The sequence below is a fragment of the Zonotrichia leucophrys genome, chromosome 7 (assembly GCF_028769735.1).
Source record: "Zonotrichia leucophrys gambelii isolate GWCS_2022_RI chromosome 7, RI_Zleu_2.0, whole genome shotgun sequence".
NCBI classification, from domain to species: Eukaryota; Metazoa; Chordata; class Aves; order Passeriformes; family Passerellidae; genus Zonotrichia; species Zonotrichia leucophrys.
Genome location: NC_088177.1, coordinates 17,466,596 through 17,492,117, shown reverse-complemented (window position 1 = coordinate 17,492,117; position 25,522 = coordinate 17,466,596). Strand labels below are relative to the sequence as shown.

General features: G+C 39.0%; 1 protein-coding gene across 3 annotated transcripts in view; it reads left to right on the top strand.

The window, feature by feature from the left end:
* HECW2 (HECT, C2 and WW domain containing E3 ubiquitin protein ligase 2) overlaps nucleotides 1-25,522 on the top strand; it is a 149,347-nt gene that overhangs the window by 6,536 nt on the left and 117,289 nt on the right. Inside the window, exon 1 of one of the 3 annotated variants that reach the window (XM_064717673.1) lies at nucleotides 21,431-21,449. The exons of the other annotated variants lie outside the window; for them this stretch is intronic. The gene's annotated coding sequence lies outside the window, so the exon portion shown is untranslated. Of the gene's footprint in view, nucleotides 1-21,430; nucleotides 21,450-25,522 lie in introns of those variants that run through there. 3 annotated transcript variants of the gene reach the window in all.

The following is a 25,522-nucleotide window of genomic DNA, read 5'->3' as shown; positions in this document are numbered from 1 at the left end:
TGCTGAGGATGCCTTGTCCTTTTGATCCTCCTCTATCCAAAATACATTTGGAATGTAAATCTCATTTGTTGCCTCTTGGGAAACCAGTAACAAAAATCTTCTACTTTCAGACTGATGACCCAAGGCCAGTGTGGATTGTTGAAGGCTAGAAGTTGTCTTTTAAGGGAGGAGAAATTAAGGGATAAAAAATGAGTCTTCTCAACCGAGTTCCATGCTCAATGATTTAATAAGGGAAAGTAGCCTTATATACAGTAATATTGTTGTTGTTCTTACTGTTTCAGACTTGCTGAGGTTTACTGAAAAAGGAGATACTTCTGTTCCTGGTTCCAACTAATCTAGATGGATATAGTGCTTAATTGAGCTACTGTGATTTACACTTCTTAGTTGATGCCAAGTACAGCTTAAATTGTTAAATGGATTAACAGGATGTAATCTGCTTTGACTGATGTATCTGATCAGTTTTCCCTCATCCTGTGTAATGTACTAAGCAACTACTTGAAAAATTTGGTAAAATGTAGTTAGCTGCAGAAAACCAGCAGAAGTATAGCATGGTACATTCACTTTTCCTGTATATGGGGAGAAGGTTTTCTCCTATGAATATTCTACATTCTAACTCATTGGGTATCTGTGTTACTTCTGTGCTCTCTGATCTTTGTAAAAGGTTAGATAGATTTGAGTGAAGACATTTTATCTCACTAAAATGTAAACAGATGTAATAATATTTTTGTAGGTCTTTACTTAAAAGTTCAGTCCTTCTTGTCTTTACTCACCTGAAATTAAAAACAGTCCATGTGTGATCTCTTAGAGCATGAATGTTCCAAGATGTAGTTAGGTGCTCTAGCCATATTTTCATCTGTGAGTGGTATTTCACTTATCTATAGTTTGTAATAGGAAGCATGGCTAGAAATCTGAGGTGAATAGAATATAATCTATTTTATGTTCAGCAGGAACTGAATTTTAAATTCTCAACTGATTGAAGTCTTTATCCATTATTTGCACATGGAGAAGTCCCAAGGAATAAAGAGCTAGAAGTGTTTATAGCCCTGTTCCTCCTGGATTGGGCAGGAATTTTTTTTGTATAGGTTTTACAGTGGAAAGATTGAGCTGGACTGTGAACTGCCTCATGGGTGTGTGGATCTGGCACAATGCAGTTAGCAAAGCCCAGGATTAGTGCTCAAAGAACTGGGGATAAAATGCCCTTGGTTGTAGGGATTCAGCTGTGGAACAGTCTGCCAGGTCAGATCACTGAAATCTGAACTGCTGCAAATGCTTCCAGATTTTGAGTTTTGAGGAAGCCCTTTCATGACAAGTGATGTCTCAATGTGAAAAGCTTCCCCTTGCTGCCCTTATCATAGAATGGTGAGGGGATGGAATGGAATTTAAAGACCATCTAGTCCCAACCCCCAAATGTATCTCACTTTCAAAAAAGCATGTAGTAAAATAAACAGTGCTTTTGTTCCTTAAATGTGCCAACCTCCATTAAATCTGTTTAGGAGCCCACTATGCTTTTGATTTAAAATACTGTAATATTGGTCTTGGGGGTGACATAAAACCCAAAGCCAACATCCATCTTCCTGCCTGTTGAAACTCAGAATAGGAATGTGATGGATTCCCCCCAAATCAAGCTTCATAAGTCTCATACCTTCCTAGAAATAGTGTTCTAGAGTTACCCTCCAATTTTGAGTGATAGTTCAACCATTATGGAGCTGATTATTTTCAATTCAGCTTCCTTACTGTAAGAGTCCAAGTGATTTTATGTAATATTACACAGTGAGATTCTTTTCCTCCTAATTATAGTTGGTGTGTGTTTAAGGTGGTATTTTAATTGGAAAACCACAGAACTCTAATCAATTTAACCACAGAACAGGAACAATTAGTGGTTTAAGACTATGTGTTCTGAAATGTCATGTATCCATTATCTTAAATTATTCTTTTGATTACTTTCTTTGAAGTTTTCCTATCTTATCATCTTATATGTCCCAAAGTGCTTTCTCTTCTGATTTCCTTCCTCTGCCTCTCTCTCTGTTTTGTCTTCAGGCATCTCTGCAATTATCTTGTCATTCTCATCCCTCCTCAGACCTCCAGTAATTTTGGATTTCTGCCGTTCTCTGCATACACATTCATACTCATGGCTTTTTTCATCCTTTTCTTGTCCTGTTTGGTTTAGTAAGGATGGGAGCCTGGTGAGTGGCGTTTTGATTACCCTTGCATTGGGTAACAGAAAGAAAAGTTTATTGGAAAAAAATATTGGAGTTGTTGGGGTCACATCTGAGGACAGCCATGCTGGCCAGCCATTGGACTGTCAAAATGTGAAATAAAATAAGGGTTGTATTCATAAAGCAGGGGATGTGATTAGAATTTAGCTCCATCTCCCTTTTTCCTGGTCTGTAGCAGATGCCTTGGGTCACCTTTTTCATCAGCTGCTGAACTCTGCTGGTGCAGTGACATTTTTTAAAGATACTGCATCTGAGAGACTGAAAGTCCTTGATGTCAGATTTTCTCCTGTTTGTCAGGAAAGGGTGGCACATGGGAGCTTCTGCTTTCACCTCCAGCAGCTTCTGTGCATTAGCAATGAGGAGGAACATTCACTTGAGATTTTTTTACCTATCTTCCTTGAGGGAAGAGTGGGATGCTGCTTTCCAAAACAAGCAAATGGAGCAAGGACTGATCAGGATCTATCTGCAAACTCATTTGCTTCAGCTATGCTTATGGCTTTTTTTAGCAATTGGAGTGAGTTTTACTGTTTTTTTATAGAACTTAGCCATAAAAGATTAAGGTTAGTACCAGGACTTTTTTTAGTCTCTTCAGAAAATTAAAAATACAGTGGTATGCCCACACATAGAATACTAATTTTAGTTAAGATTTTTTTAGCAAAATCATGAAATTGTTAGAGCCATTTCTGAGTTGAGAACACATTTGTAAATTTTTAAAAATGTTTTCTGCATATGGTAATTTAAAGCATGGGTCTAGAATGGTCCACGATGCTTTATTAGGTTCTGATAAGTAATTTTATCAGAAGCCAGGAGTGTGAGTAACAAGCAAATGTAAGTGATTTATATGTACTTTAGGCAGACATAAGTGTTGCAGAAATAGAAGCACTACTAACGTGAAGCAGCTGAGGTACCTGAATAATGAAAATCTTTATTGGTTTCTTCTAGGACAGTGATACTTTAATTGCATGGTCCCTTTGAACTCTTTGACACAAACCAGTGTGTTTGAAATAATTCTTCTGGCACTTAAGATGTCCAGAAACCTTTTGTATTCCCTTTTGCTTTGTTATCTTTGAGCGTGATGATTTGCATCAACACTTAGAAACTCTGCACAGTCTAACTTCACTGTCATCACTGATCTCACTGAAATGTGTTCGTGTCTCAAATTCTGCATTTTGATGCTTTTGGCTTTCCTATCTAATATTCTTGTTGGAATCAGCTGCTCACAGCAGAGAATTGAAAAAGCAGCTGTACAAAGATTCCCAGTCATTAACTTGTATCAGTGTTCTGTGTTCCTCTAGTGTGCCTGAGCTCATATGTTGCCCTTGGACTGTGGTTGTCTCATTTGAGGGACAGAATTATAGGCTGTGCTCTTGACTTGCTGTTGTACTTGATAGGAATTTAGCATTGGGTAATGCTTAAAGAGCAGCAACAGAGTTGCAAAATAACGTTCTGGGTATATAATTCATACCAAGAAGATCAGTTAGTAAATTTAGAATAGAGTTTCTTTTGGGAGTCTGTGGAGGCAACAGGCAGTTTCAAAGGAGATGAACCACTTCTGCAAAATCTCAGTTTCATCGCAGACACTTGGTATAGCCTGGTGCTCAACACTGGGTTGCTCTGCAGTTCTATTTGGTTGCCAATCAACAGCTTTGCACTGGGAGGTGGAAAAGTAGAAGGAATAGAAAGAAGGGAATTTTGAAAAGGTAGTTTAACAAAATGGATCGGATCATGAAGATTGAAGTGTATCGCACTTATCGAGCAGGGGAGCAATTTAAGCAAGATTAATTTGTTGCCAGCCTTAACAAATCCATTCATTTTCATTTGTTTCCATTCAAAGCCTGGGATGTGACATGACTTATTGCTTAACTACTTAGGAAATGGAAGCTACAATTATTTTGACCAGTGGATGGAAGGTTTGTCAGCTTTTCAGGTTCAAAAGGAGCCTCTCAGATAAGTATCTTGAAACTCTTTTAGTCAGAACACTGAAGGCAATATATGTAATATTTTATAATTATTGTATTTCCAGTTGCATGACTGTTACCTTGTTCTTCTCTGTGCTGTTGTTGTGAGGATAATTAATTAGCCTTGTGTTTTGAAAAATTCCAAGGAAGATGAGTTACAGCTCACATGTAGCAGACACCTGTGATGTTTTTTCTTTTTGCATGCAGTGGCCCCTAATCTCCCTAGGGCTACAGGAATGTATTAAACTTTTCATAATGGCTATGCTCAAAGCCAGTCCTTATTACAAGAGTGAGAGAAAGGACTTGGGGGAAAAAAGAGGCAGAATTTGACTGGAAATAGTGTAACTGTTGGTTCCCCAAAGTTACCTTTAAAAACAAACCCAAATTGTTTGCTGTTGTGGTGAGAACCTTTTACTCTGTCTATGCTTTGCTTTCAGCGTGGAGGTGAAATGATACTTGACTTGATTGAAATACTGTTTTATGTCAATGCATCCATGCAGTAATTCTGTGTAAGGGAAGACTTCTCCTCCTAGAGGAAAGCTTTGGATAACTTAATCACATTTCAGCCTCCTGACAAGTTGCAGGTGGTGCTCTGGCTGCTCTTGCAGAGAACAGTGACTCATCATGACCTACAGCACGGTTAAGGTACAGGTTAACTCACATTGTGCTGAGTTCTAGATGAACTAACACATACACTGGAGGTTTTTTCCACAAAGTTTTCTAATCAGTTAAATGCACTCAGTTGTGATTCAATAAATGTTCTTTTTTTGACCAAAATGCCGAGCTCATTAAAATGCTTCTGGATTCTTTAGGAGAGGCCTTTATATCATTTACTATAATTATTTTATGAGGTGTTTCAGAATAAGGAAAATTGTAAGATAGAACTTGGAGTGGAGGGAGAGGAGGAGAGAGACTGAGAGCAAAAAAATTATTAGCTACTGTGCTTGAAAGGAAAGATAAGTAGGGATAATTTTGCAGTTTTGCATGTTACTAAGAACTGTTCACTTTACAGTACTTTTGTGAAATGCAAAAATTTGCTGTACATGTGGGTGATTTTTTTTTTTTTTTATTGCAAATCATCTTCTCTGAAAAACTCTTGCTTTGTTTCTTCTTAACAGTTGGTCACAGGATGCTTCTAGTGATGTGCTGGGAAAGTTTGTGTCGCTGGCTATGATTGAACAAGGCAAATTTGGACCTTAATACCTAATTGGTCTCCAAGGCATTTAGCCTTAGTAGGGATAAGGAAAAAGATTGTTGGAGTTCATCTAGAATGTGCTTGTAATGCATGTTTTTATGTTGCTTCTGTAGTGTGCACAGTATAAACCATATCTGTTTTTAAAAGTTCATTTCTTATTTTAACTTCTCAGAATTGTCTGCTGCAGAGCCCAAGTTAAAGTGATATTGTTGGCTCCAAGTCAGGATGATTGTGGTCATCTTTTTTTCAGGGAACACTTTAAGTACTATCAGACACATGTTTGTATTTAATATATATGTAGCATTTTTGTTAATAGTAGTTTTCAGAACAAGAAATTGTATGATGGAATTTATGTAAGTTATAAAATATATTTCTGTTATAACTGATCTTTAGACACGTGAGAGGAACTGAAAAGCAAAAATTAAATTTCATGTCAGACACTGAGATGGTATTGCAGGGCTAATTTTGCACTCTCTCAAACTTTCTTCCTCATTTTCATATGGACCTTACAGGCAAAGACTTAGTACAGGACTGGAATTCTGCATAATATAATTTATTAGAAAGTGTGTTTATCACCCTTCAAAAGGTGCCTACTTCTGTGGTAGAAATGTGGGACTGAAAGTTTGGGTGTTATGGCAAACTCAGAAGGAAAGAAGGTACTGTCCTTGTCTTGAAAAAAGTTGCCAAAGAATTGTTGGCCAAAATGGAACACTAAGCAATAAATCTGTGTTTTATAATGGAGTGTATTTAGGACCTGAACTGTTTTGAAGGTGAAATCCCAACTCATTGAAGCATATTTGTCAGTCCAGTTTGGCAGAATGCTGAACTGCCTACTTAATTTCCATAGATGCTTAATCAGATGCCTGGGGCAGAGCTGCAGTTGCAGATGTTGAGAAGTTTAAATCAGGCTCCTTCCTCTTTTGAAAATCAGCTCTATTTTTACAAAACAGAATCCCTAGATTATCTTTTAAAAGCAGGTTCTTGTGAGGATTTTTCCCCCTAGAGAAAAGGTTTTAAACAACAACAAGAAAAAGACAGAATTTCCTTTTGAAATGGAAAAATATGAGTGTGGATGAAATGAATGCTTGAGCTTCCCATCTTTGAAATTACTTTTGAAAACAAGCATGAAGAACTTTAAGGGTATTGCTGTTCAGAATATTCTTCTGTTATTTTCTTGTTGATTGCTGTAGATGCCTGTGTATTAAAATGCTAATTCTTTTTCCAGGTTAGCCTTTATTTATGATGCACAGTTTTTGACTGACTCATGCCTTGTGTGATAGGCCTTACGTGAAATGCAACTGGATGTTCTTTTTTGTGATTTTTATAGTGCTTGGGGTTTAATAGGATTACTGGGCTTTAGCCTGAGGTCCTGCAAGTGAGTAAGTCAGTGTCAGCTTGGTGCCAGGCAGGTACAATGCTGACCACAGAGGCATTAGAGTGAGCACTTGTGTGCTTAGAAACAGCAGCAAAGCGTGGTCAGTAATGCTCAGAGCCTGGCTCTTCTTAGGGGTGATACCCTCCAACAGTCTGTGTAGCAGAGAAAAGCAAAATAATCCTTTATTCCACTCCCTGCTCCCTAGCCAAAACACAAGCTGAAATGCAAACCAAAGACTGAACTGTCTAACTGGATGAAATAATCTGTTCCTACACTAGATCTGAACATCACCAGACAAGTGAATCCTTGTTCATTTATATGTTTGTTTAAAGTGTTCTGCAGGTCATCTGGGAACTTTTGTCTAAGAAGCATGGTTTGGGTATTAAAAGGAACCACCTTCTCCCTGTGATTCACAAGAACAAGTGAAGAAACAAGTTTGTAGAGCAAAAGATGGAGACTCCAGGAAGAAGTGCTGTTCACTTCACAACCTTTACAGAAGTTCTTCCAGAGATAAACTGAAGCCTTCTCTTGATGAACGCATCATGTGACAGGGATTCGCCCTCTGTCTTTCCCAGTGAACAGTTCCAAGGTTCAGCTGCAGTTACTGCTAGGAAATTGCAGAGTGTTTCAAGGTTGAATTGATGCAGCTCTTAATTGTTAGCTGCTGGATCCTATTGCATTACTATCAGCAAGTTTGAAAATGTCTTGCTACCAGATCTGCTTCTCAGGGAGTACGTGCTTATTTCTGGTAATCAAATGACCCATCAGTCTTCTCTTCATTTAGCTGACATGGACAGGGCTCCCTGAGACTTCAAAAATGGAAAAAGTAGCTAGGAGAGGAAAATAAATGACATATAATGATTAGAAGCATAGGATGTGAAGCAAATAAGATGATATTTATGAAACATGTCCCACTGCAGAGACAAAAACATTGAGAAAATCAAGAAGACCTTCAGGTCCTTTCCCAAGCCCTTGAAGTCGTCCACGTGAAACGGTGCCTGGCGTGGATGGTGGTGCTGCCAGTGTGGATCTCAGCCAAGCACTGCATTGCAATTTTCCATGATTGCCTTTGAAGCAAAGACCATAAAACAGGAAGGTGTTAATACAAACTTATAGCTTGGCTGAGACACTGGGAATGATGCTGCTTGGAATTAGTACTTAGGATATTAATCCACATGTTTTGTTAAGAAAAACAGAAGAATTGTACGGTGTATAAAAATGTTTAAATACTTTTTTCCATCCAGCAGTACTGACTTCCCATATACATCTGTATCCAGTGTTGATTTAAGCTCTAATTTTGGGGCCACTTCTGTGCAAATTTCCATTACGTGCATTATGGATGCACAAAGTCTGCTTGCACAAAAAGAGCTGTAGTGTGTTGTAATCCTCTAAATTTAAGGATTTGTAAGGTAGCAGAGGAAGGACTAAGAATAGCTCTAGAAAAATAGTGATTGAAGGTTGCTACTACCAGAAACATTCATCCAGCCTGCAGCCCACTCTCTGTGTGCTCTGCACCTGTGCCAGAAAATATGCTGTATGAACAATTTGGACAGTTGTGGCCTGTTCCTGGTTTTTGCCTCAGCTTCAGAGTGAATCAGGAGGTGTGCACATGCTTTCTGGCGAAATACCCTTTCCAGAAGTGCTGGGGGAAGGCATGTAACCCAGTAATTATGTCTGGACAGACATTGCTGCACACATGCCAGTTCAAGGCACAGAGAGGAAACCCAGGATTTGGTCTTCATGGGTGCTGGAGGAATCTCAGGTGTCTTGCGTGGTCAGGAAGAGTGGGTGTACTGCATTCTCCTCCTGAGTGCAGATCAAATCCTTGTCTGGCCTTGCTAGATGAGGTAATACTGAATCTCACCTCCCCAGGAGCTGTGTATTTGATGGGTGCATTCTCCAGCCTGTGTCGTGCAGAGGGGCAGAACAATTGAATTGAATTCTGTCCTCAGGACCCAGTTCTGTGGCAGTTGCTACATCCTTCAGGATCAGCACCTCCGAATGAACTTTGTACAGTTTTCAGGTGTCATCTGTCTTTTCACCATATCTTAAAATTTACTGCATTCCTCTTGTCTTTCTGTCTACCAGCTTTCCTTTAGTGTCCTTTTAGCTTTTTGCAGTAATTACTAGCTCTGATCCCACTGCTGTAGCACTTTTTTTATTTGAAAAATATGCAGCTTGGGTGATACCTGGAAGCAAGCCAGTAAAGGCTAAAGAATGAGTGGAAACAAAGTCTGCCCAAGTTTCCTCATTTGGAAATGAAATACCTGACGAGAATTTCATTGATTTGATTTTTTCTTTGTTTTTTTCTTCGAATAGAAGCTGGATTTTGACTGTAACTGTAAGGTTGTATTGGTGAGGATGTCCATATAACACAGGCCTCTCCAATACCTGTTTTTCCTTGGCCTGTGGAGTTAAGGGCACACCATTTGATGCTGTTACCCTGTGGAATCATGGAATCATTTAGGTTGGGAAATACTTTTGCAATTCTGAAGTCCAACCATTAACCCAGAACTGCCAAGCCCACTGCTGAACTGTGTCTCACTGTGTACCATCTTCTTAGCACCTTCAGGGATGGTGACTCAACCATTTCCCTGGGCAGAGGGTTTCAGTGTTTGAGAACTCTTTTGGTGAAGAAATTTTTCCAAATATCCAATCTAAACCTCCCCTGGGGCACCCTGGGGGCATTTCCTCTTGCTTATTCCTTGTTACTTGGGAGAAGAGATTGACACCTACCTGACTGCAACCTCCTTTCAGGTACTTGTAAAGAGCAGTAAGGTCTCCCTGAGCCTCCTTTTCTCCAGGATAAACTCCCTCAGCCACTCCTTATCAGATTTGTGATCTTCACCAGCTCCAGTGACCTTCTCTGGACCTGCTCCAGCCTCTCAATGCCCTTCTGTAGTGAGAAGCCTGGAACTGAGCAAAGGATTTGAGCCTCACCTATGCTAAGTGTTTAAATAAATTCATGCTGCCTTCACTCGTGTTGGGTGTCTTGTCTTCATCTGTCATCCTAAGAAAACAAAAACCATGTTGCAGACCACTGAAAGGAAGGAAAAGCCTTACTGTTTTATTTTTTTTTTCTGTGTGGTTCTGTGGTGTAGATAGCATGTCAGTGCAGCACTGTTGAAATTAGGAGTTGGTTGCTAATTAGTCAGATATGCCCTAAACTAATTACAGTTCAAGTCCCAAAATATGCAAATGTTTGGTGTAGAGCTGGTAGGGAGTGAAAGGTGAGTGTGTTGGGAAGACAGGCCAGGGAGCTGCCAAGTTTCTCCACAAGAACCCCCATCACAGGGTGGAGGCAACTGTTGGATGGGTGTCAGGGAGGGGAGTAGAGCACTAGAGGCAAACATTGTTAATAACATGAACTTTGTATTTTGTGCTGGTACTGTTTGTACATACTGTACAAAATTAGAGGCTCTGTGTTTTTAGGAAATCCCAAAACTATAAAGAAATTTGATGCACATATAGCTCAATGAAGCTTTGGTAGCTGAAAACCATTTTTTGTTGGTTTTCAGTGTTTCTAAGTCTTGTGAATTGTCTCTTTTTACTTGTATATTGGTAGGGAAATGGACATGCTTCAAAGTACTGTAACAGCTAATTCACTCAGAGAATGTCTCTTACTGCTTTGTTTTCAGTGAAATGCAAATTGGCTTTCAGGTTGATGGTAATACCACAGACACATTGCAAATAGGAGATTATTTAATACAGACAGTGTATGTGTTATTTGATAAACTTAAAGCTTTGGTCTAGAAGGAATTCTGAATCAAAGTATATAAGCTTTACAATGAAATGCAGGTGAATGTGAGATATAACTCAGGGTTGAGCTTCAGAAACATTTAACTTGGATTAAGAACTGAGTGATTTTCAAGGTTGAGAGAAAAAGTGTAACTTTGGTTAATGAACTGTTTAATCAACATGTCAGAGTTCCCTTTACTTTCTACTGGAATCATCCTAGTTTGTCAGGTTTCTTTTCTTGTTTGGAGAAATTCAGGACCAGTGTCTAAGATTTGACAGAAGTTTTGGATAATTCATTGGTCTGATAAGGGCATGCTGCAGGATTTGGCAATTGATTTAATTTCTTCTTGAAATTAGTATGTTGGGAGATAACAGACTAATGTGTTTGGTATCATTGTCAAGATAAACTAAACTGTGCTGAGCTTTGAACTTTGGTATAAGAAGATACAGTTGTATTGAACTGAGGGAAGGTTCTCTTTTAAAACTCCCACTAAAACTGGTTTTACTGCACAGTTGGTCCTATTGGAGATTCTGAATCTGAGATTAATGATTATTGACATGGCTTAACTAAATAAAGGGGGCCTGAAAATGGCCGAAAGAAATCGGTGAGGGGTTTTTTTCCTGTGTGTGGTTTTTGTGTGTTTTTTTCCTTTTTTTTTTTGCAGGTGAGGAATCACATTTAACTGTATGCTCCTAATTGCAGTCTGTAGTAAATTCGTGTGAGAGTTTCACAGTAACAAGATCAGACAGTGAATCAATCAAAGATGTTCTTTTATTGGGTTTGGCTTTTGCTGGTGCCAGTGATGTGGCTTCTGATCTATCAGAAAAGATGAGCTCTGCTTCTTTATCACTGAGATACCAGATAATTGTTTCTGTCAGGATCTCTTAATCTGTGTGCTTCCCATCATTGAATGAAAGTCTGTATTAACTCTCACTGGGTGTTATGTTAATTTTTATTTGATGTTGGGTTTTGATTTTGTAGATGTCTGAAATTCTGTGGCATTGCTCTGATTTTTCAGCATTTGATGTCATCATTTGTTGAGGCTAATGGATAATGGTAGCCTTGCAAGTGCCACTTCAGAGCCTGTGCAACATCAAGTGAATTAGAGCTTGACCCAGAATGAAACCCTTTGTCCTGAGGATTTGAAATTATAGAATGGTCTGGATTAAAAGGGACCTTAAAGGCACCATTGCCATTGGAAGGGAGTGCTTCCACTAGAGCAGGTTGCTCAGAGCTGCTCCTGCCTGGCTGTAAATGCATCCAGGGATGGGGAGATCACAGCCTCCCTGGTCAGCCTGTGCCAGTGCTGTACCACCCTCACAGTAAGGAAGTTCTTCCCTAAATCTAAGCTGAATCCATCCTCCTTTGGCTTAAGCCACTGCCCTTGTCTGGTCCCTGCTCAGCCCTGTGAAAAGCCCTCTCCAGCTCTCCTGTGGGCCCCTTTAGGGACTGCAAGGCGTCCCCAGAGCCTTCTCTTCTCCAGACTGAAGAGCCCCAGCTCTCTCTTCATGTCTTTGCACTTGTGGAGCTGAGAATACTCTAGCTGAATCCAGATTTTCTGACTGTGGTCTACCACTCTCTACCTTCTTTCCAGTTCAAATTTTTAGGTTTAGTGATATATATCCTAATTTGGGTACCCACTGATGAATCTTTCTTTCTATACGTGGATGATTTCTGAATCATTTGCCATTAAAGTTTTGTTCTCTGTTCCAAGCAGGGAAATTTTAAGCCCACACTTCATTTTTCTGTGCATACTTTTATTCTTTCACTGCTGGTGTAAACCCTTCACTGTGCCACTCAGATCGTGCCCCACTGCAGTTTGTGGAGCAGGGTCACCATAAACACTCCCAGTTTCCTTGTTTGCTAGCATGAGCTGTTTCTTTTGTGGAATACTATTTGTATAGTGCTTTTAGTAGCATGAGTGCTTCTTGGTGTAAGACTGTATTCCTCTAATACTGGATAAGCTTTCAAGAGTTATCATTAATCCTTAAACAAAGAGGAAGCTACAGAATTAAAAATTTTAAAATGTATGCCTGCATCCTTCTAGGAAATGAGTTTCATCTTGCCTAACAACAAGAATTATGTCTTCAAGTCCTTCTTAACCTGGATTGTGCTGCAATTCTACTAGGGATGCAGAAAAATAAGTCTTCCACAAATAAAATTTAGAAAAGGTAACAGGGGCTGGGTTTTGCAGTACCTGTGAGTAGCCTAGCGCTTGTGTCTCCAGGGTGGCTTTGTTTGTGAATGTTCACACACCCACTTCTATGTAAAACTGGGCTGCACAACTGGCATTGAGTATTGCATGGCTGATGTATCAAATAAGGAAACTGTACTTCAGACTCTCATGTAGAATAATATTTTGTTAAAGGAAGAAAAGACAAGAAAATAAGAGGATAGGTCCTAAGTCTGGAGGAATAGAACTGTAGAAGGCAGGAGGGAGAAAGATGATATGAATGGATTCTACAGGTAATCACTTCTAAGGTTTTTATAAAAATAAGCATATTTTTTCAGCTTCTAAGATGCTCTTGCCCTTTTGTAAGCTTTCTGAACACTAGGGGAGCTGCTCAACAGCTCAAGATTTAATAAGGCTTGATAGAGTGGTAAAGTTTCCACAATGCTAAGTTGGCCTTTCATGTGCATTTTTAACTGTCAGGTGAGAGCAGGATAGTTAGAGCCACTCTTCAGGCACACACAGGACTCTGCCCTGGCAGAGCTGTGCAGAAAATATGGCAGGTCCTACCCTTGTTATATTCCAGTGGGAATATAACAGTTCCCACTGACTTTGAGAGCCCAATGCTTTCTAAAATGCAGGCTCTAGCAAACTGGACTTTATTTTGAAATTTTCCTGTGCTGTTGACCTCCAGATGCTTTTTATTTTGATATTCATTTATCTGTTTAATTTATTTTTTTTAATATTCTTTGGGGCAGGAGTTCTCACTCTGTGAGACAGAGCACCTTGTTTGATTCCTGCTTGGAGATATTTCTTAGTATCTTAATACATAAATATTCCCTGGGCAAGAGGGTATTTTTTTCCTAAGTCTATTAAAGTTGGATAGGCCAATCTAAATCAAGCCTTACATGATGAAATCCAAGTTGGAAGTTCTCAAAGATAATGCTTAGGGATGTCCAGTCAATAATGATTTTGTTTGGTTAGAGATTTTTTTTACTGCAGACTGTTTCTTCCCAAGCATCCAAAACATCCAGGTTATCCAGGTTTTCACTTCTACCTTCTAGAGAGCATCGTTGGATTTTTCTAAATTAAAAAATTCTTAGTATATTTTTTTCTTGGAGTTGGCTCCCAGTGCCCAGGTGGCTGCCGTCATACCTCTTTTACCATAAGGAATGTCAAAGTGAGGGATCTCTTCCATGGTTTTTGTGGCTCCAGGCTAAGTGAGAGCTTGTGTGCAGCCCCACACTTCTGTGATATTTGTGCCACTTGCAGGGTGGGTGTAGGATAGCAAATCCTTCCAGGGAAGTGGTCACAGCCCTAAGCCCAGCAGAGTTCAAGACACCTTTGGGTGACACTCTCAGGTACACGGTGCGATTCTTGGGTGCTGGGCAGGGCCAGGAGCTGGACTCCACAGGTCCCTTCCAATCAAGCATATTCTATGATTCTGTGAAATTTTGACATAGCTTTGACATCAGAATAGAAATGAAAACTTGAGGCTTGGATTCTTTCCTACATTTTTGGCTACGGCAAGTGAAGCTTAAGACATGCAAAGAGCAAAGTGCACCATGGCAGTTCCCAATAAACAAGTTCACCTTCACAATAGTGGAAAAATAACAAGATTGTTATTAAAAAATCACCCCCCCCAGCATTTCTAAAAAATTGATGAGTTTAACCAGTGCTGAAAAACTATCATACACTTGTGTAGTATGTGTATCACCTGCATTTTTAGTCCTTTCTATTCTAGGCAGTTTAGGATGCCATCAGTGACGTTTCCATGTCAGTTGTTTGAGAGTGCTGGGATATTGTGCAAAGAATGTGAATGAAGAGCAGGGGTCATTTCTCAAACAAAACCTGACAGCTTCCTTGTGACCCCCATTGTTTGTGGACTTCATGCTGAGCAGTTCTAGTGATGAATTCTGACATGCAGTAAACCATGGTGCATCCAGGCACTGGAAAAAGTCATTCACACAGAGGTAAAAGGTGAAGTACCAGGTGCTATCATGTAGTAACTGGCACAGCTCCTTGAAAAATCAGTTAAGCTAATCTTGGTTAATGCCAGCCTCAAGTACACTCTCAATGTAGCTAAAATATGTTCTTACAAATAAATATTTATGATAATACTTTTCAAAGTGAATGGGAAGTTACCTCACTTTTTACATATTAACCTACTTACCACTCTTCAAGATTACAGTTTTCTCCATTGTTTTCTCTAACAATTTGATCATTAGTAATTGTGAATATCACACAAATGATATATATCTAATTTTAAATTATGAATCTTACTGGGTTGATGTATGTGATGTTGGTGAGTGTAATGTTTTTCCTTCATAGGTTTGTATTTTTAATACATGAAGGAAAACAATAAGAATCATAGTAGTAGTAGTGTTTCATGTTCTTAGAGGACTTAGTACAATACCAGTAAAAGAAGCACAAAGAAAATACTACAGAAAATGAAGGGGATGAGTTATAAAATGTAGCATATAAAAAAAAATACTATAAAGATAAAGGACTGTTACTAGATTGCAATAGTATTAGCCTGTAACTATTGTTACCAGTTTGTCTCTCTTCTCAGCAGCGTTCTTCGGTTTTGCTTTTTGAATTGGCACATCTCTCATTCCAGACTATTTTTTTACTTGCATAGAAATAGTTTATTGTTTTACTGTATCATATTTTTCTCCAACCATACATCTACAAGGGATATCTGTAATTTTGAGGATCTTTTTTCTTCCATAATGATGATCTGTCCATCTGTTTCCATGTGGGGTTCTTGTGCATTGCCATTGTTATAAATACCAGTGAATGCAGATACTGCAATGACTCACTGATGGTACATGTCTAATCTTTAAGTATCTCTGGAATATTACAGTGTTTCAGGCTTCATAAATACATCAGATGGATGTTGTAATGTCTTCTCATGGAGGTCTTCCTCAAAATAATTATTAGCATGTGGTAAAAGTCAAACTGAGTGTGTTCTACAGAAATGAAGAGCGATAAAGAGGGTTTTAGTATCATTTCCATTTTGCCAGTAAAAATTCCTGAAAAATAATATTAGAAGAGTTAAGGAGCAGCTATCAAAAGTATTTGTATGTCACTCACCAAAAATGGTTTTCCATTTAATCCTAGAAAAAATAGACATGATATATCAAATTTGATGAGTGTACTGGCAATTTAGTGTGAAGGCAAATCCTTCCTCAAAAGGAAGAAATGATTTGTTCTCCACAATTGCTTTTAGGAACCTAAACCTTGGGATGAATGACATTAAATTATATGAACAATTCTCCTGAGCACTATTAAATATTTTTGGAAGCTTAATTCTAACAAATTGGCTGTTACAAGCTTCTTCCTTCATCCTGGCACTAGTGATTTTAATTTATATATAATATCTAGAAGTCTGTACCTGTGTCCAACTCAATTTGAACACATGCCATGAGTTTTTCTAAGTGCTGCATAAGGATTGTACAATTAAACACAATAAGTACATTGGTAAACACGGATCCATGTAATGTTGATGGATGAGCTTTGTTAGAGCAAGGGCTTCCACTGCAAGGTGAGAGCATCTTAATTTTTATTCAGTTGAGCTTTTGAGTTTGATACTAAAAAAAAATACAACTTCCATTTGTGTAAGTGTCTGTATAAATATGTGGACGTGTATGCACACACATCCTTTTCATTTTACAACAGAAACTGAAAATCCCAAATCCAGGCACGTCAGAATGGAGCTGCATGGCAGCTCCCCTTGCCTTGGTTACAGGGGATACATTTTTTAGGACTATTGAATCAATGTTTAATATTTAAGAAGCAAACATGAATATTTTCATAACAGTTCTACTCACATTGTTATGATGTACCACAGCACACTGTAGCCAGTAATTCACTGCCAGTTCCCCAGTGCTGAATTTAGGAATGATTTACTCTGCACAGCAGCAGGAGCGGCGCAAGTGAGGAGCAGTGGAAGGGCGCTGTGTGCTCATTGCGTTACAAAGCCGTGCCAAAACCAGCTTCAGTGTCACGCTATTGTTTTTCCCAGGCTCAGGAAATACCTTTTAGAAGTGTCAGTGTGACGGGGAGGGAGTGAGGGGTGCGGAGCCGAGCATTCCCTGCTGGAAGCCGCGGTGCCCGCAGTTCTCAGCCCGGCTTAGGGGAGGGGAGCGCCTCCGGCAGCCCCGGGGCACAGGAGGAGAGAGAGGTCTGGGCTCACGCAGTGAAGCAGTGGGCTCTGAAAGGAATTAGCAAAACATCTCTTGAGGAAGGCTTCTTAGAAGGAAATATGATTATATATTTTTATGGAGTTTAAGCTCCCCTGGGATTTCCTATCCATGCCGTGTCCTATCTGAAACCTCCTGAAATCAGCAGCTTTGTGAAAGCAGCTTCAATCTTTTATACTTTGGTTTGTTTGCTACTCGTGACTTACATACTTGTGCTGGAAGTTTGTATAAATTTTTTAAAAATGTAAAACAGCACTTCAGTTTATTCATGCATCTACTCACCTGTTGTGAATACAAATTTCCTTGTGTATTTGGGACTATTTCAGTGTCATAGTACGACCTGAGAGATATTCCTGTGTGGAATTCATTCCAATTGCAGAGAGCATACATCCATTGCAATCCAGCATGATTTAACTGGCTGGTATGAGCATAAACAGCTTTTATGAACTGTGGCAATAGTGAACTGTGGCAATAGTGTTTTGTTCTAGATTTGAGAGCTTATGCAACATTTTGGTCTTAACTGTACAATGATGCAAAAAAATGATAGTAACTGAGTTTGTCTCTGAAGGCAGGTTTTTTAGACAGCTTGCCATAGCAGTAATACATAGAGATGAAAACAATATGATATGCATTAAATAAGGTACTTTAATTCTTACTCTAAGATGTTTATTGAAAAATGACTAATGAAGGTGTTACCATACTGTGTTTGTGTTCTGTTCAGTGCGTGTATGTATGGACCCAGCAATGGGTGATGCAGTAAGTGACCTTAAGATCAACTGTGTTGAAAACACGTGATGGAAGTTCTGATTTCCAGTTGTGATCTGTGCTGAATTAATGAATTGTTAGTGTTTCAATGCCTTCCTCTTTCTCCTGCCCTCTTTAAATACATTTAGGAAACTAGTGTTTCCATAAAGTCAGATTCATTACTGAGGAACCCCAACACTTGAGATAAGAGCCAAATGACTGCTGTACATAGTGCTTCTCTCCTACCACCACAGATACCTTGATGCAGGGAAAACTTAAATTACTGTTGATTTTTTGCTGATTGCATTCAGTTGTTCTCTTAGATTATGGTTGTTGAGTTTATTACATTATGCATTTACCAGAAACAGAAAGGAGTTTTCTCAAATCCCAGCCACAATATAGCAGTATTTTGATTGCATTGAAAAATTCTGTGGCAATTCACAACGAATATTTTGAGGAGGTTATAAAACATTATTTCTTTTTAAGTAGTAATTTATCTGAGGTCAAACCAATTCATTTACTCCTTAGGAATAGTATGCATAATTTTCTGGGTTTTTGGGTCCCTTTCCCAGAAGGGTGGCAGAGAGGAGGCAGGGGGAGGCTTTGGTGGAGGGGTGAAGGAAAGCAGAAGGATGCTCAGCCCCTCTGGGGAGCTGCCTGAAAGCTGTGCCCTGGGAGAGCAGGGCTGAGAAGGGTTCTCCATCCCTGGTCTGAGGTGACAGAAAACAATCTGCCAGAGAGTGAAGCAGAGGAAAGGAAGGCAAAGACAGGCTGGGTGGGAGAGGCAGAGACGGCTGATACTCCCCACAGTGTTTGGGTTTTTGGTATATATTGTACTAATCTTTTTTATTTGTGTTACTTCAGAAACATGGGTGGGTTCAGAGTGAAAGACATTGCATATGGAGCAATACAGTGCACTACAGATATTGACTACTGCTTTTATAAAGTCAGTGTAGCAGTTGTTGGGGGAAAGCTGATAAATATTTTGACATAAAAATAGAGAATGTCAGCCACTTACTGTGGGGAGTTTGGCAGTCTTTCCAAATTAGGGAATTTGGACTAGTCTTCCATTATTTTTGGCCAACTTTGCTGGCACTGTACTGGTTTATCAGAAACATTACAAATAATTTTCTGAGAGCGAATTCTTTTGGAGAAATAATATGGGACACTTTTCTTTGCATAGGAGCAGATCATATATGAAAAAGACTGACCAATGAGTCTTCCTTTTACTTATTTCACTGTGTTCAGATGATCTATATCAAGTGCTGGAAGAGTAGCATGATAAGCCTCAAACTTAGACATTCCCTTTATAGTGCATCAAAGGGCCTTAGGAACGTGCACTTGATCACTGCAATACATTTTGGCAATTAGAGGCATGGAAAAATGCTGTTCCTAAAAAGTGACTATAAAGACTTGAGACTCTTATCTTTAGGAGGAGAAGGAAATCAAGGGAATGTTGAAAGCATGCCAGATTGTGAGTGTGTTTAGTGCCTGTAGCTGTAAGCTCTAAAATTCATAATGCACTGTGAGATTAAGAGTTTGGGCAAAATACTGATGTGGTCAGGCTAGAACCAGATCCTTGAAGCTGCAATACCTGCCCCTTTAGTTAAAGCTTTTCTCACAAGAAGGGTAGCACAAGAAAGGTTATTGTTAGATAAGAAAGTATTGTAAAACGAGTAGGTTTCTCCTGATAAATAAATTGGGTTTTATCAAAAGCACCACAATATTTGAGAGCAGTCCACTTTAAGTATTTAATTTTAAAAGAATTTTGGTACTGTTGTTAGCTTAGAGAGCCATTGCTGAAATAAACTTCAGTCTCTCTAATCAAGTGCTTAGTTTCAAACTATTATGCTTCTACATCCTGCAGGGCACAGACTAATATTTTCCATGAGTCAAAAGAGAATGGTGAGAGTATGGGCAAGATTTGTGTGGTTTTTTTCAAACTACACCTTGGCAATCAAAACATGCATTTTCTTCTGTTACAGTTTCTGGCTTGCAGATGTGAGATTAGATGAATTGAAATCCACACTGAGGATAGAAATTTCAGGAAAACAGAAAAACTGGTAGTAAAAAGCATTACAAAATGTTTTAGTGGAGAGATCTCTTTAGCTATGTGCAAGAAGGCTTCTCCCTTTTTCCTTTGGTTTTCAGGACATGACTTCTTTTTTGACACAGCTGGTTCTTACCATGCTGGCTGTGGTGAACAAAACACGTTGGTTGTGTGTTCCAGGTTGACATATTTACTTCTTTTTGTTGATTTTTGTCTCCTTGGAGAACAGATCACCTTGTTGTGTTTAGTAACTCAAATAACTTGCTTGTGCATATAGCTTTAAAAAGTCATACTTGGAGTCTAGTGATTTTTTTTCTTTCTTTTTTTGTTCCCTGACATGCTTCCTTTGTTAGACAATGAGTCACAAACTGTCTCATCCTATTAATAGCTTATTAATTTTTAATTTCAAAGTCTCCTTTTGTAAATGTACTGTATTGAGTAAATCATTAGGAGTTTTCTGCTTCTCTAAACAATTATGCATTTCAAGGTAGTTCTATCAGTTTAATTCATTGATTATACACAAATTGTATGAATTAACAAACAACATGCTAATGAAATCTGCTGTTTATTGAAGAGTGACAGTTCTCTCAAATAAAACATGGCTCTGGAAAACTGTTCCTGGCAGTGTAGCTTGTTCATAATGTTCTGTCATTTGTTTTTTTCAAATCCTAATTCCTAGTGGTAGGTATTAAAAAGAAGTAATTGGAAACAAGATCAAAAATATGAATTATGACAATATTATTCAGTCTTTTTTCATAAATATTTTCAAAGTAATTTAAAATATTCACATAGTTCATGGCAATACAGTGCTAACGTCTCTTAGGTGTCAACTACAGAAGGTGTCAGGGATACTGTGAAAGAGAATTGAGGAGAGCTTTATATAGAAATTCTCAGTTGAATGTGTCAGGAGGGTTTAAACCATTTTCTTAGTGTATCATACTTCAGAAGGTGTTTCAGGGACGGTTAAGATGATGGTGACGAATTCTGATAAGGAACCTTGAAGCAAGTGGAGGAGGAAGAGCCCCAAATCTACAAGTAATGAAAAACAGTCTTTAAAGTAACATCATTTCTGTGATTTTCTTACTGATTTCACAGAATAATACTGGGACCAGAGATTTAGTCCTGGGAATCTCCTTATTTAAGAAACTTTATTACCCGTATTCCTCTGACCAGTTCACACCTCTTCACTCTGCCTTTTCTACTCCCTAGTAAAACCTGCACTATGTGAACTTCAATTCTCTTAAAAGTAAAATGCAACTATTGTTGTTGATTATGTGATATAGTTGAATTAATTGTTGAATAGTTGAATAGTTGATTAACTATTGATTATGTGAGGTTGATGTTAGCTGTAAAATAGATCTTGTATTTCCAGTATCTCACCTACTTCTAGTTTCATCTTTAGCAAAAAGAATGGCATGTTATGAAATGCAGGGTGTCTACACCGTGGTTTTGACTAACTGGAAATCATAATGCTTAAAAAACCCCACCAACCAAACACAAAAGAAAAAAAAAAAAAAAAGAACCAACCCCCCAAAAAAGCTCCAAAAACACCCACAGAGCAACTGTTTAATGCCCATGAGAGAGTTGATTGTGTTAAGCTGAATATTCCACTGTCAATCTGTTAATAATGGAAGAGTTTAGTCATAACTGAACTCCAACTGTGGATTAATAATGGAATCATTACAAATTCTTCTAGGTAAGAAGAAATGACCACGTTAGCTATGGCTCTCATGTGTGTTATGAGCTTAGAGTTAGTGGTGCTTGCAGGAAATGACATCTTCACCTTGAAAATTTGACGTGAGTAAAATCATATATGCTGCATGAAATGTATTTCTGAGCTTGTTTCATTTGATGATTAAAGCAAAGTGATATCTCAGTTTTGTTAGAGCTTTTTTTGTCGTGAGAATGCTCTTTTATTTGGAAGACCTCAGGCTCAATGCATGTTAAGCTTTTCCCTGGTGCTGGATAAGCCTTCCCACCTGCTGCTGCTCCCAAGCCCTCCAGTGTGGCAGAGAGGGTCCTGTAGCTTCAGCAGATGTGGAGCTGCCCTTTACCTGCTCAGCAGATGTGTGTGTGTGTGTGCTTGAGGTGACCCAGTAAATGTTGGGGGGAAACATCCTCTGGCTGGAACTGGAACTTCAGGAATAATGCTTCACTGGCCACACCGTTTCTGGATAATGCTAAGTTGCATTTTACTGTGTGCTCCACCAAATATAACTGGAAGACATATTTGTGCCTTAGCACAGAAAAGTTTCCTCAGTCTGTAGGTAGATTGTAAGAGCTCCTGTTATATTTAGATCTGTTTGGTTATTGCTCACTAAATATAGACAATATCCAAAATTATACTTTTTAGCTTTAAGGAGTCATGTATTTTTCACTAGTTGCTTTTCTGGTCTCATATGCTTAAATCACTTTATTTCTGTTGCCTGGCTGTATGACACCCTGTGACACCCTCTGCAGCATTCTGTAATCTCCAGGAATTTCAGTGCCTGTTATATCATGCATACTTGATTAAATCCTCCCAGTAGCCTGTAGGTAGCAGAAGGTACTGCCCTGTGGCTTAAATTTCCAGTAGGCATGCCTGCTAAAAAATGAAACACGAACAAACTAACAAGGAACTTCATCAGACATTTCTCAGTGTATCCATCATAGCTGGATGCTGGTTCAGATGTGGTGCCCATGGCATAATGCTTTTCCAAGGACGTGGTTAGAGCCTAAAGCCCCAGCACCTTTCAACCCCTGGGGCCTGGGGACGCCCTGCATTCCCTGTGCACACAAGAGAACAAGTGACTCTGAGAAGAGTGAAATGTAAGAACTGCAGGTTCTGATTAGCTCTGAAAGGCTGGTGGCATGACATGGAAATGGTTTAATTTTCTGCCCCTTGTGGAAGTTCCCTGATGGATCTGTGGCAGTATTTTCTGATCTTTTAATTACCGCATCTCTCCCCCTGCAGAACAGTCTGTCCAACCACTAAGTGTGCTATTAACACTTTTTATCAGCCCATCGATTTGCTTTTGTGTAGCCGATGCTCCCTGAGCGTCCGCTGGGCAGAGCTGAGCTCCAGCAGATCAGCACCAGCTCCCTGCCCTGATGGCCAGCGAGTGCCCTGGGAGAGATGGAGACAGTTCCAGACTGAGCACTTCTTATCTTGACATATCCAGGCACGTGCAGCCTCTGGCTGCTCCTGGATGTAGTTCAGGACCTGAGAGGTTTGCTACATCTCTGGGGCTCATAGCAGAGAAAGTAAATTTTAATATTTCATCTTGTGTGGTTTTGCAATCTTTTGGTTTTGAAACTTCTTACTGTTGTATGTGCCTGTCCTTTGTGTTTATTCTAAAATAAGTATTTGCCAGTTTGCATTGAAATTTGGAGTGTTTCCTAGGGTTTTCCCTTGCACCAGAAGTATCAGTGGCATACCCTAACCCTTGTATGCCACAGACATGCTGTGCCACTCCAGGTGTACCTTTGCTGGGTCTTCTGTTGCTGTTTGCTTCAGGAGCTGAAGCTCTGAAGTAAGGTATTCAGGGAGACACACAATTACAGGGATGATCCAAATTTATACTGCCAATCCACTGCAGTACAGATGGGGGTTGATAACCCAGCACTTTTGGTGATAAGTATGTAGGAAATGCCAAGAAGTGAAGTAATAGGTTTAAGAAGTTATTTTTGTGGAAAGCTGTTGGCGTGAGTGTATGTCACGTAAATCTGCTCGGAGTTGGTCATGACTATTGGTCAGCTGCAGTGGGAACCACTTTTACCTCTCTGTTAGGTTGGACACAGTTGTAAAGCAATTTTTTTCTTATAAGAAATACTAGAAAGTAAGTTTGAGAATAGCATGTTCTATAATTGAAGCTCTTTTTTTCTTTTAGACAAGATGCAACATCTGATGGGGTGTCAGCGACAGTGGTAGATGTTCCTTGGTGATCAAGGAGAAATGGAGTTAAAGTAATTATGTAAAGGACTTAAAATATATTCTGCTTTGTTTCCTACAGTCAGTGCTAGTGGGAGATGACAAACTGGTGGCTCAATATTGTGACACTTGGGTTAAACACTTTTGCCATGTGGAGGATGGCTATTAATTTGAAGCCAACTAATACAGGCTATGTTGCATTATTAGTATTAGAGGCTTGCTGAGCTGTTTCCAGCAGGTGCTCCTTTTCCAACTGCAGTTGGCATCACTGATGTGTATTGGGGGCATTCCAGTGAAGCCTTTGGAATGAATGGGTGGTCTGCTTTCTCAGTGCCCATAAAACTGCTGCCCTTCAACAGCAGCCCTGTGTTGTCACCCAGACCTTGGTTGTGAGCAATTAGCAAGAATACCTCAATGCTGCTTTTTATGGTGTTTGATTTTTCTGAAGGGTTTAGCTTCTGGCTTTAGCATTATTTTAAAATGTCTTTTTCTGTTGTACCACTGCTTTCTCTAAAACTGGTGTTCTTTGCAGCTCCAGCACGCTCCACGAGTTTTTGGCGTTGGCAGCTGTAAGACTTGCTTGTGTGTTAATCTGAGGGTTGTGTTTGCATTACAGAGTGGTGGAGGTGTAGCATTGTTAGTGAAGTACAACAGCATCCTCTGCTTGATTGTGCTGCTGCTGCAGTTGAGGAAAAACAGCTTAAAAGTGCTGGTAGGAAACCTGGTGGTGGTTGCCTAAACCTGAAATCTTTTATTACTGAACTACTGGACTTTCATCACAGGGATAAAACAATTTAATGGTAATAAACAGTAAATTGTCTGTAATTGTATGGTCATGTAATTTATTAGGCCAACAATTTTAAAGAATCAAAGTCTCAAACTACATAGAAATCCATCAGCTAGCCAGCAGTGTTGATAGGAGACTTCATTCATATCTTTTCAAAAAATGACATTGTAATTTTGGCAAACTGTCAAGTCCAGTCAGTATGTGGGCATTTGTTTTGAGTGATTTCTCTTTAATTCTGCTTAGTAATAACCTACAACAGAGGTTGGCAGTGGTAATTTGGCACAAGTGGAGGGCTGACACAGTGGCAGTGACATTATCTAACCAGAAAACTGCATTGCATCTTGTTTTTTGGGAAGGTGACCTTGTGAAGTCAACTCCCAAATGCAGGACAATGCAGGGACATTTCCATTAATAAGGAAAAAACCAAGCAGTATTTTTTTTTTTTTTTTACTTCCCCTCCCTCCCCCCCAATTTTCTTCATATTTTATTTTGTTTATGTTGTTGGGTTTTGATCATGTTGGATATAGCTATTTTCAGTCTTCTTTTTGGACATTAAGTCCAAAAGGCAATACTGAGCAACTGGATCCTGGATGGTAGGGGAGGGAGGACAGTATGTTTGAAGCCCAAAATGCATTTGTAAATAGTAAGGACACCAAAAATAAAAAAAATATGTCAATTTCTTTTTGTTTCAGTGGTAAAAGGCTGATTGTTTCTGAAAAATCTGACAAAATGAGGATTTCTGATTATTATGAGTATAATGCATCATAAGAAAAGCAAAGATAAATCTCGAGTGTTTACTAGGCTGTATGTGGAGAAGGGGGAAAGAAATATAATATTCTGGGTTTCCAAGAAATCATGTGAATTTTAATCTGAATTATCAGTTTTAAGTAGCTGTATGTCTATGCAAAGCTCAGATCCTAAATTGTCTTCATAAAGAGCAAGCCAAGGACATTTCACTGAACATCACTATCATGTTATTGCACCTGTTTTACTGTTCCCCCTGAAAAAAGATTGAAATGGTAATAGGTATGTGATTTAAAACTTCATCCATAAAATGCTGAAAGTTACCTCTGCTGTAATGTGGATTGGTTTTGCTTTTTAATTAGGAATATATCTGATGTGGATTAAATTACATTTTATAGTTGCACAATGAAAAATAAGTTACATTCAAAA